This window comes from Brachyhypopomus gauderio, chromosome 3 (genome assembly GCF_052324685.1).
Source record: "Brachyhypopomus gauderio isolate BG-103 chromosome 3, BGAUD_0.2, whole genome shotgun sequence".
NCBI classification, from domain to species: domain Eukaryota; kingdom Metazoa; phylum Chordata; class Actinopteri; order Gymnotiformes; family Hypopomidae; genus Brachyhypopomus; species Brachyhypopomus gauderio.
The window spans coordinates 35,505,861-35,518,116 of NC_135213.1; the positions used below are offsets into that span (position 1 = coordinate 35,505,861).

At 45.4% G+C, this 12,256-nt stretch overlaps 1 long non-coding RNA gene across 1 annotated transcript; it reads right to left on the reverse strand.

The window, feature by feature from the left end:
• Window positions 1-1,121: 1,121 nt before the first annotated feature.
• On the reverse strand, window positions 1,122-12,034 carry LOC143509315 (uncharacterized). Its single transcript, XR_013129622.1, has 3 exons — window positions 11,822-12,034; window positions 11,057-11,134; window positions 1,122-3,506 (listed from the first exon to the last, which is right to left on the reverse strand). It is a non-coding gene; the product is annotated as an uncharacterized LOC143509315 (long non-coding RNA).
• Between the last annotated feature and the right edge of the window lie 222 nt (window positions 12,035-12,256).

Here is a 12,256-nt window from a genome sequence, read left to right on the forward strand (position 1 = left end):
ACCCCAGACCCCCGCTGCCCGTCTGTGCTGGAGGTTTTGTTGTGATGTCCTTTCGGGCTTGTCATGGCTGTGTATTTTTCCAGAGTTTGTCTCCTTTACGGCCTGTCGGCTTATTGACTAGTGTGTGGTGATCGTAGCTGGATGAGTCTGGGTTAAATCCTGCTGGACGTGGTAACAGTGAACGAGGCTCTTTCAGCCGTGAACAGGATTCACAACCCATTCCCCACCGAATAGAGCTCACAGAGCTCAGAATGCCAAGTCACTGTTTTTTAAAGTCGATTTTCCTGTTTACTGTTTTATAAATCAGCCTAATGAGGTGCGCTGCTTGCCACTGACATTTGATGAGACAGAAATGGAGAAGCAGCCGGTCGTAAATGCTCTTGGATCAGACTACGTTGACAGCTTTGGCGGAGCATCAATCCAGGCATCAATATCGCTGCCACCATCCAGGCCGCTGGCACCGGCCTCTCCTTCCCACAGTGCGACGCTGCCGGGCTTCTCAGCTCGGGCTGAGTCATAAAATGTCAGTCAGGATAAAACACCTGTGCGACCCGGGCGGGCTGGAAGCGTGTGCGGCACCGCAGGACCCCGACGCCCTGGGATGTTTTCTGAACAGCATCCACGATGAAATCCATCTGCGTAACTAAAGGGGAGCTCTCCTGTGCTTCCTGTTTCAGTGATCTCGTGTGCAGCCCAGCCCCAGTGAGAGTAACAGTGAGAGTAACGGTGAGTAACCGCTCTGCGGTGTGAAGATGCAGGTTCACTGTTGCTCTCGACGGCTCCCCTCCCTCTGTCCGTGCTCCTCGGCGACTCTTGGACTGTCTTCTCTTCTCTTGCTCCTCACAGTTCTGCGTTTGTCCAGCTGAGTCATCAGATGAGCCATCTCTGAGCCATCTCTGAGCCATCTCTGTCTTCACTAACCAGTGGTTTGCAAAGTCAAAATGCAAACGAGGCGACTCGTGATGTCGCCTTGCTGTCCAGATGAAGAGCGACCGGCTTGTGTGTGGAGACGTCCTGTAGTTGTGTGGCTGCCTTCCACTGAGAGAACCTGCTCATAATGATCACACGTGCTACTGGGAACTACTGCCCCCTTGTGTCCGGAGTGAAGATTGTGAGGCGACGTTAGAGCTTCCACTAAATCACTACTAGAGAATCAATAACATCGAAAATAATAACGAATGAAACAAAAGAGGAAAAACTTAAAAATATGTTACGGAAATATTTTTCTTTTGCTGTGACTCATTTTTATATTTGCATATTGTATTGGATACTATGAATAGTAATCTGAAAATGGTTAAAAGATGTGTAAGCACCTGTGTGCATGCACACACGTGTTTGTGTGTGTGTGTGTGTTTCCTGTAAATGCCAGCAGTTGAATGTTAAGTGCTGTGCTGTCATGTTTGCTGGCTTCACTGTCATTCAGAAAAAGACTAAAAAAAAAACACAAGCCAGTGGACAAATGATCTCAATCATACCAACAAGCTGTCAGTCAACACCTGCAGAGAGAGGGCAAGGAAGACGGGTGGGTGGAGGCTGGCGGAGGAGGGGGTGGAGAAGGTGGAGATGCATTCCTTGGTGGCTGGCTCCTTGCCAGTGCATTCTGTCTTTGCTGTGGTTTGTTTCTTCTGCCTCCTTTCTTACACAGAAGTCCAAGAATGGAATGTTTCATGCTTCTGGAAATGGCAGATGCCAGAACTCTCAGTATTCAGTACCAGCCCAGGCAGACTACAGTACTAATGTATTCAGTACCAGCTCAGACAGACTACAGTACTAATGTATTCAATACCAGCTCAGACAGACTGAAGTACTAACTCATTAACGCAAATGTCGAGTCAGCCAATCACATGGCAGCAACTCAAAGCATTTAGGCATGTAGACATGGCCAAAACGAGCATCAGAATGGGGAAGAAAGGTGATATAAGTGACTTTGGACATGGCATGGTTGTTGGTGCTGCTGATTTACTGGTATTTTCACGCACAACCATCTCTAGGGTTTACGGAGAATGGTGCGAAAAAGAGAAAATATCCAGTGAGTGGCAGTTCTGTGGGCTCAAATGCCTTGTTGATGCCAGAGGTCAGAGGAGAATGGCCAGACAGGTTCAAGCTGAACGGCAACAGTAATTCAAATAACCAGTTGTTACAACCGAGGCATGCAGAAGAGCATCTCTGAACGCACAACCTTGAGGTGGATGGGCTACAGCAGCAGAAGACCACACCGGGTGCCACTCCTGTCAGCTAAGAACAGGAAACTGAGGCTACAGTTCACACTGGCTCACCATTGGACAATAGAAGATTGGAAAAATGTTGCCTGCGACATTCGGATGATAGCGTCAGAATTTGGCGACAACAACATGAAAGCATGGATCCATCCAGCCTTGGATCAACGGTTCAGGCTGGTGGTGGTGGTGCAATGGTGTGGGGGAAATTGTCCTGGCACACTTTTGGCCCATTAGTACCAATTGTAGAGGCGCTTCGTTTCTTCGTATAAATTAACCCTTAACTGGCTCTTACACCAATTGAGCATTGTGTCAATGCCACAGCCTATTTGAGTATTGTTGCTGACCATATTTATCCCTTTATGACCACAGTGTACCCATCTTCTGATGGCTACTTCCAGCAGGATAATGCGCCATGTCATAAAGTGCAAATCATCTCAGACTGGTTTCTTGAACATGACAATGAGCTCATTCTACTCAAATGGCCTCCACAGTCACCAGATCTCAATCCAATATTGCACCTTTGGGATGTGGTGGAACAGGAGATTCACATCATGGATGTGCAGCTAATAAATCTGCAGCAACTGCGTGATCATGTCAATATGGACCAGACTTTCTGAGGAATGTTACCAGTACCTTGTTGAATCTATGCCACGAAGGATTAAGGCAGTTCTGAAGGCAAAGGGGGTCCAACCCGGTACTAGCAAGGTGTACCTAAAAAAGTGGCCGGTGAGTGTATATACACATATATAATGTATATACATCTGATAATTGTTTTGACTGCTGCAGCCTCTAATATACCTATTTCTCAGCTGCAGAGAGGTCAGAGGTCAGATGTGGTTGATACAACTGTCCTGAAGTGTCTTAGAGTTCACCTGACCTTTGAACTCTTTGAAACCTGCAGGTCAGGCCTCATCGTCTGACTGATGAGTGCGAGTTCGTCTGTTGTGCCGTTGCGCCGAGGGCCTTCTGGGTTGTGCCTGGTGTTTCAGCCGTGTGACACGCAGACATTTGTAATGCCACAGCGTATTCCTGAGAACCAGGTCAAGTTGAGCAGGAAGCACGTTGACAGCAACTGAGGCGTCCGGCTCGTGGGCGTGGTCGGCTTTCTCCTGCGTGACCTCACCATGAAGTGGGCGGGGCTTTCTCCTGCGTGACCTCACCATGAAGTGCATTTACGACAACAACTACAACTAACTTTCAAAATCTGAAATACCTGTACAGGAAGAATGCAGAAGAGAAGTCCGTCCAGACCTAACAGAACTTGTGAGGTTCGCCGAACCGTCCGATCTGAATCGGGTGAAAAGAGTTTACATGGTGACAATAATTGAGAATAGTAATGAAAAACATCACCACCAGCAACAGAATATACTGAACATTTCAGTAAAGATTCAGTAATTACTGAGTAATTAACATGCAGGGAAGCCCTATACACAGAACAGAGACTTGTGTATGGGTGTGAACAGTTCTGAGCAGTTCTGAGAATGCACCATATTGAACTGATTCACTGAATGAAGACACTATGAGTGATGTCAAATGACTCAGACTGGACTTGAAGGGTGCTGTGAGCGGTCTATGACACAGGCCTAACAACTGCAGAACAAGACTGATCCTAGAATGTCTGCCATGACACAGTGAAATGTTCGCACTTCACGAATGTGGTTTCTCATTAACATAAGGAAAGAAGATTCCATTCTTTGAGCAAGGCCGTGTGTGTGTGTGTGTGTGTGTGTGTGTGTGTGTGTGTGTGTGTGTGTGTGATTTTGACTCAGTTGACGGGCTGATGTATGGTTGTGTAATCGTATATGTGTGTTTGTGTGTGTGTTTTTGCTCTTCTGAAAAGTCGGTGTACACTTGTGAGATGTGTGTGTGTGTATAATAACCCTTTGTTTCTGCGATCCTCAGCTTTGAGATGCCGTGTAAACTCCGGAAGCGTGTGACATGTTTGATTTAGGGCTGTTTGGACTGAAACTGCAGAAGTTCTTATTTTGTAATCAATCAAACGAGAAGCAAAGCTGCTATTTTTCTAACCTGCTGTGCTTCAGAGAGGTATGGCGCAAATCTATAAACACACTACCTCACCAACCTGAGAGACAACACACACACAAACACACACACACACTATAGATCTCCTCTTTAAGAGGTCCAAAAGCAGTAATCCTTGATAAACATCTTAGACAAATTCAGCTCTCGTTGGCTTTCATACAAACTCATAATTCATATGGGTGGTTTCTAAATGAAGGCATGTGTTGCTGGTTGGATATTCATGGGACCGTTTGTTGAGATTCTGGGCAATCTGCAGCTTGCCGCATTTGGGTCCAGCCTTTGGACGGGGACTCGTCTCTTCGGGGTTGGTGGATGTATTTTTGTAGTGAAAGCTGAGATGTTTCACAGCAGGCTGAGGAAAGCATAACAAGGTGGAAAGTCTCTTGAATTCTATAAAGTTGCGAGGCCAGGTCAAAGGTTATGCACCGTGGCTTTATAAATGAGGACTGACTTTCTCAGCCTTACTGAAAGGTACAGGACATTACAAGTATAATAAAGGACTCTGTATCACAGAGACAGATGTGTGTACTCAAATATGCATACACATACACACGTAGGCACAAAGAAGATGACTGAAAATTCACAAAGCTTTAATAAACTTCTAGATCCATCTGGACTCCATCATAACTGCTCACTACAGCTGCTTCTGTGTGTGTGTGTGTGTGTGTGTGGGTGGGTGTGTATGGGTGCGTATGTGTGTTTTTGAAACATCAGACAGCCTCTTACTGTGATGTATAAGTGTCCTCATCGCCCTGTGCCCCAGACTAGATTAATCCTGCAAGGAACATGTGCTTGTGTGTGTGTGTGTGTGTGTGTGTGTGTGTGTGTGTGTGTGTGTGTGTGTGTGTGTGTGTGCCTATTATAGATGCCCTCTGCTACATGCACTGTGGAAACACAATTTCTTTTCAAATTGAGACTTGTGCAAAGTAAAACATTCGTGTTCATTTGTTAGTTGTTGTTTGACTCATGGTCTTCACTCATAAGTACAGCTAACTTTATGGTTATTGTGTGTAATGTACACGGAGAGACGAGACACACAGTGATGTGACTGGGTGAGAAAACCACACCCCTCCACCTGCTGAAGGCACCTGGCTGGCCTGAGGTCACCAGCTGCAGATGAGGTTGGGTTTGATTGGGTTTGATTGGGTTTGTGGTGTGGGGAGATGATCGGAAACTCAGTGTGTTAGTTTGAAGCAGATTTCTGGATTCAGTCCAGATTCGGTTCACGTTCAGTCTGAAGTGGTTGATGGGGCTTATTGTTGACTTGAGGTGTCAGGAGCATGTGAGGGTACAATTCTGTGTGCGTGTGTGTGTGTGTGTGTGTGTGTGTGTGTGTGTTTGTGTGTGTGTGAGATCCAGGTGATGTCATCCTGAAAGTAAACAGTTATATGTATCTGTGTCTAATATGATTAACAGACACTAAGCAACGTAGGATGGAATGAGAACATCTTAATTTCCAACGCACTCCGTTTCTGCTTTTGCATGTTTGCGTGCAAACGTAGGAGTACCCGTGCATGTATGTACTACAGTGTGTGAGTGTCTGTACTCCCACATATGAGTGTATGAACGTGTGTGTGTGTGTGTACTTGTATTTGGATACACTTCATACACTCACGCTCAGATAAACCCAAACCTGCAAGATGGAGAGCAGCTGCCTGTTGTTTGATTTATTGTTTATTTATCATTCACTTTCCCTTTTTTGTCTTATACAGTTTTAATTATTTGTCTTTACTGTGATGCAGCTAGAAGGACAAAGTCTTAATGAAATGAAGTATTGAAATAAGAAAGTTTTGCCTTTGAAAAGTCACTGTAGGCCAGGAGTACACACATGCTGGGTGTGGGTGTGGGTTAAGGGTATGGGGTGCTGGGCAAGGGAGCAGGATAAGTGTGTGCAGGGTAAAGACATAGGCTAGAGACTGGGTAGGGTGTAGGGTAGAGACTGGGTAGGGTGTAGGGTAGAGACTGGGTAGGGGTGTAGGGTAGAGACTGGGTAGGGGTGTAGGGTAGAGACTGGGTGGAGTGTAGGGTAGAGACTGGGTGGAGTGTAGGGTAGAGACTGGGTGGAGTGTAGGGTAGAGACTGGGTAGGGTGTGGGGTAGAGACTGGGTAGGGTGTAGGGTAGAGACTGGGAATGAGTGTAGGGTAGAGACTGGGAATGAGTGTAGGGTAGAGACTGTGTAGGGTGTAGGGTAGAGGCTGTGTAGGGTAGAGGCTGTGTAGGGTAGAAGCTGTGTAGGGTGTAGGGTAGAGACTGGGTAGGGTGTAGGGTAGAGACTGGGTAGGGTGTAGGGTAGAGACTGGGAAGGAGTGTAGGGTAGAGACTGGGAAGGAGTGTAGGGTAGAGACTGGGTAGGGTGTAGAGTAGAGACTGGGTGTAGGGTAGAGACTGGGTAGGGGTGTAAGCATGGGATGTAGGGCTTTTGTTTCTGGATCTAAAAACAGACACAGGGTAAGACCAGGGAAAACAGTGTTGAAAAGAAATTTGTTTAAACACTCTTTGAAGGAAGTTTTATTGTTTATTGCATTGTATGTTTTATTTAGTTTCTTGCTGTAGTTTATAGGGAGTTCATGGTAGATGTGGGAAATACTGGCCATAAGAGAGCATCAAAGATTCTTCCAAAAATTGTGGCTTTATGACAGATACTCATCTCTGTTTAGATTTTAAGAGTGTGTATTTGTGTGTATGTGTATGTGTATGTATGTATGTATGTATGTATGTGTGTGTGTGTGTGTGTGTGTGTGTATGTGTATGTGTATGTGTGTGTGTGTGTGTGTGTGTGTGTGTGTGTGTGTGTGTGTGTGTGTGTGTGTGTGTGTGTATGCACATATCTGCCATATTTCCATCTATGTCTCTTGAGTTTCACTTGCTCTATGTTTGCTGTTTCCTGAACAGGCTGGCAGAGAGAAATAAATACAGCACTGCACCTCTCTTTCATCCAATCTCCCTCTCCCCCTCTCTCTTTCCCTCCCCCCCCCCCCCCCCTCTCCCACTCACTCAAGAACCATTATAGCTTTAAATGTCTCAGGGCTTTTGTTTATTATCTTTTCTGTTTCTCTTCCTCTTTCTCACTCTAAGTCTGTCTCTCTGTCAACCTTACTCTCTCTCTCTCTCTCTCTGTACGTCTGTCTCTGTCAATCTCACTCTCTCTCTCTGTAAGTCTGTCTCGGTCAGTCTCTCTCTCTCTCTCTCACTCTCTTTCTCTCTGTAAGTGTCTTACTGTTAGTCTCACTGTCCAAGTCTTTCTCTGTCAGTCTCACTCTCTCTTTCTGTAAGTCTGTCTACCTCTGTCAGTCTGTCTCTCTCATTCTGACTATGTCTCCTGCTCTTTTTTCTCTTACAAATTCCTCACATATTTGGAAATGGGCAGTGATGGGGTGACCAATGTTTTTCTGGGGAGAGAAAAATCCGTGGGTGAGGAGAGGAGAGGTGGGGTTTAAGGGGGCGGAGGGAGGAAGGTGGGGTTTAAGGGGGTGGGGTGGAGGTTAGGGAAGATGGGGTTTAGGGGGTGGAGCAGAGAAAGGGAAGGTGGGGTTTAAGGGGGTGGGGTGGAGGTTAGGGAAGGTGGGGGTTGATGAGGGGGGATGTTTGAAAAGGTCTGGGAAGGTAGTTGATTTAATAATTTAGATATTTAAAATATTTGATATTCCTGCGGTTTTGTTGCGTGAGTGTGGTGTATTATTTTGTAAGTTCATCATTAGGTGGGACCATACTGGTCTTCACCATGTTTAGACCTTTATATGGGGGTGTGTATTCTTTCAAACAATAAACCTGCATACGGCTGTATCTGCTGGTTCACACATGGACCATGACAACACACACACACACACACACACACACACACACATTTTTGTTTCAGAACACACACGCACTTTTTGTAACTTTTACAAGCATTTTTTAAATCAACAAACTGTACTTAAACACTTGTACACACACACTCCCACACACACATACATGCATGACTGCAAGCATGCAAACTGAAATGACACCATTCCTGTCAGACTACTTGTCAACTCCAGAAACCAAACATACAGGATTCTGAACAGATTTATCTTCTGCTTGGCAAGTCCGCTGGTTTTTACTGTTTCCATGCAAAACACGACACACAGAGGGAACACTAAGGGAGTCGTATGGTAATACTGAAGGAAACTGCAGGAATGCTAATAGAGTTCTGACAGAGCACTGAAGGACTGTTGAGGAAACTGTGGGAACGCTAACAGAACGATGAGGGAACACTGAGGACCTGGGAACGCGAACAAAATGCTCAGGAAACACTGAGGAAACTGGGAATGCTAACAAAACGCTCAGGGAACACTGAGGAAACTGGGAATGCTAACAAAACGCTCAGGGAACACTGAGGAAACTGGGAATGCTAACAAAACGCTCAGGGAACACTGAGGAAACTGGGAATGCTAACAAAATGCTCAGGGAACACTGAGGAAACTGGGAACATTGAGAACACTGGGAATGCTAACTAAATGCTGAGGGAACACTGAGGAAACTGGGAATGCTAACAAAACGCTCAGGGAACACTGAGGAAACTGGGAATGCTAACAAAATGCTCAGGGAACACTGAGGAAACTGGGAACATTGAGAACACTGGGAATGCTAACTAAATGCTGAGGGAACACTGAGGAAACTGGCAATGATGAAGGAACACTGAGGAAACTGGGAATACTAAGGAACGCTAACAAAATGCTGAGGGAACACTGAGCAAACTGGGAACACTGAGGAAAATGGGAGCGCTAACTAAATGCTTAGGAAACACTGAGGAAACTGGGATTGCTAATGATATGCTGAGGGAACACTGAGTAAACTGTGAGAACACAGAAAATTGGGAACGCTAACGTAATGCTAAGGGAATAGGCCTACTGAGGAAACTGGGAACGCTGAGAAAACTGTGAAGATTAACGGAACGCTGAGGAAACTGTGAGAATGCTAACGAAATGCTGAGGAAACACTGAGGAAACTGTGGGAACACTGAGGAATCTGTGGGAATGCTAACGAAATGCTAAGGGAACACTGAGGAAACTGGGAATGCTAACAAAACGCTCAGGGAACACTAGGAATGCTAACGGAAAACTGAGTGAACACGGGAAGAAACTACAGGAATGCTAACGGAGTTCTGACGGCGTGCTGGGGGAACACTGAGGCGCACTGTGACTACCCGATCCGTACACCCTGCCCGATCCGTACCGAGCATGCGCGAGAAAATGTGCGCATGCGCGTTGCGATTGGCCCAGGCATGTATCGGGCAGATATTTTGCGCATGCGTTAACACTTTACGACACTACTAGATGCGAAGTAGTGAACGGAGTCTGTGATCGTACGAGAAGCATTGTAATTAATTTAAAAAATGAAGGATTTCAGATTTTATGGCGAGTTAAAGGAGTATATCTCCCACGGTTTATTCAAATCGACTTGTGATAAAAATATGCGACGTGAAATTCGTCGTGTATCTGAAAACGTTATAGTTGAAAGTAAGTTAAATTTAAACCATGTTCCTAAGTTAACAGTCTGTCCTGTCGTGGAATATAAAGTTCTTATATATATATTTATAAATAACAATGGTGGAACGTTTTCTTTTTATGTTTAGATAACCGAATGTTTTACATCGGACCAAACAAAAATTATATGCGTTTGGTTATGTTGACTGAAGAGAAAAAGAGGTCTGCTCTGATCGAGTGTCATAATAACCCTGGCACCGGTGTTACCATCATGGTGTACGACGCACTAGAGACAGGGTTATTGCCGGTTACTTTTGGCCTACCTTTTGTTTGGTCCGATGTAAAATATTCGGGTTATCTAAACATAAAAAGAAAACGTTCCACCATAGTTATTAACTTTATATTCCACGACAGGACCGACTGTTAACCTAGGAACATGGTTTGAATTTAACTTACCTTTAACTATAAAGTTTTCAGATACACAACGAATTTCGCGTCGCATATTTTTGTCACAAGTCGGTTTGAATAGCTCCTTTATACTCCTTTAACTCGCCATAAAATCTGAAATCCTTCATTATTTTATTACAACACTTCCTGCACCCCAAACCAATGTTCTCCCCAATGTAACCAATGTATAAATCTATATTATATTATAATGTATGTGTATGTATTAATCCGCAGTTACAATTATAATAAATATAATTTATTATTATTTCTATTATTATTTAATTGTTATTATTACTACTATTATTTTTAACTGTTTACAAAGGTGTCGTAAAATGTAACGGTAGTGTCGTAAAGTGTTAACGCATGCGCAAATATCTGCCCGATACGTGCCTGGGCCAATCGCAACGCGCATGTGCACATTTTCTCGCGCATGCTCGGTACGGATCGGGCAGGGTGTACGGATCGGGTAGTCACACGCACTCCACTGACGACAGGGCTGGTTTCCTGTGAGTGGCTGTGTGTGAGGCTGGTCCAGCTTCCTGCTGTGCCAGATAACATCTCAACACATTTGTCTGACACTGACAAGAGCTGCAAGGCAGACTTTACAGCAGTCCGTTAAAACTGCCCGAGCGAGAGAGAGAGCGAGAGAGAGAGCGAGAGAGAGAGAGAGAGAGAGAGAGAGAGAGAGAGAGAGAGAGAGAGAGAGAGAGAGGGAATCATAAGTACTCAGGCATAACCCATTTAGCACTGTAACATGGTTCTCCCTGCTGGGTCTTTTACTGAGTTTTCTTTTTCCTGGGTTCAGGTTTTCCAGAGTGATTAATATGATTGGAGATTGACTGGGACAGCTCATGTACTTCCTAATTATTAAATAAACAAAAGACAAACAAATGAAGGAATACCCTGCCTGTCTGGGGTGCGGCTCCCTCTGCAGGCCAGCCGTCCTGCGGTGGAAAGCCCCTCTGAAGACCCTCCGCTGCCTGCGAGAAAAAAAGGGACGTGGTGTGATCATAAATCACATTTCTGTAAACAGTGTGGACGTGGAGTCTGATCTGAATTTCGATACACATTTGAGTCAAAGCTGGAGGATTGAAATATGAGTCAGACTGTGTGAATGTGAGTGTTTGTTTCTCTTTTTCCCCTTCCTCTCTCTCTCTCCCTCTCTTCCTCTCTCTCTTTCTTTCTCTCACTTTCCATCTCTCCTCTTGCTTGGAATAAGCACACATTGTACCCACATGCAGTTGTGTTAAGCTGATCTTTTTGTTATAATTTACATCAGTGTGTGCGTGTGTGTGTGTGTGTGTGTGTGTGTGTGTGTTAGCAATGATACAGTAGCTATGTGAAATGTCATTAGTTGACTTTTAAAAATCCAGTAATAAAGCAATTGAGCTCCTGTAGCTTGTGTGTGACTGCAGTGTGTGTAATTGCTAGGTGTGTTTGCTGTGTGTGTGTGTGTGTGATTGCTGTGTGTGTAACAGAGACACGTCCTCACCACTGAACCCATAAGGCACCCTCACCGTGAGGGCTGGTGTTTAGCCATCGATGTCAGAGGCCGATCAGCAGTGCATGTCCTGCTGGGCTCATATGAAGCACTGGAGGACATCTCACAGCCTTCGTTTAGAGACGTCCTGAAATGTCAAGTGAGTGACATGCTGCTTGTCTCTTACCTTCCTAGCCCTTGCGTTCAGCACAGGAGAGCCATTCCATGGTGTTTGCTGGCGGGAGGTCCTGCCCCCCCCATCTCCGTGCCTGGGCCTCACTGATGTGGGTGCATTATTAATCGTAGAGATGGTTAGCCAGGAAGCATGATGGTCATTACTCAGAGCCTCTGTGTTGTAGAGAGAAAGAGAATCGCTCAGGACCAAGCAGCCATCAGTCTGTCCTCTCTCTCTGTTTTCTCTGTCTGTCTCCCCCATCCTTTCTTATCTCTCTAATCCCTACTCATCCTTTTCCTGCCACACGCCCCCCCCCCCTCGCTCCCGAAGACAGACAGGGTGACGGGAGCTGGGGGGTCTCACACCAGTGTCACACGAGCAGTGGGAAAAACCGGTTAGCCGTGAGCCAAAATTAGGCTTTTTGGGGACAGATCGAAAGCAGAGGAA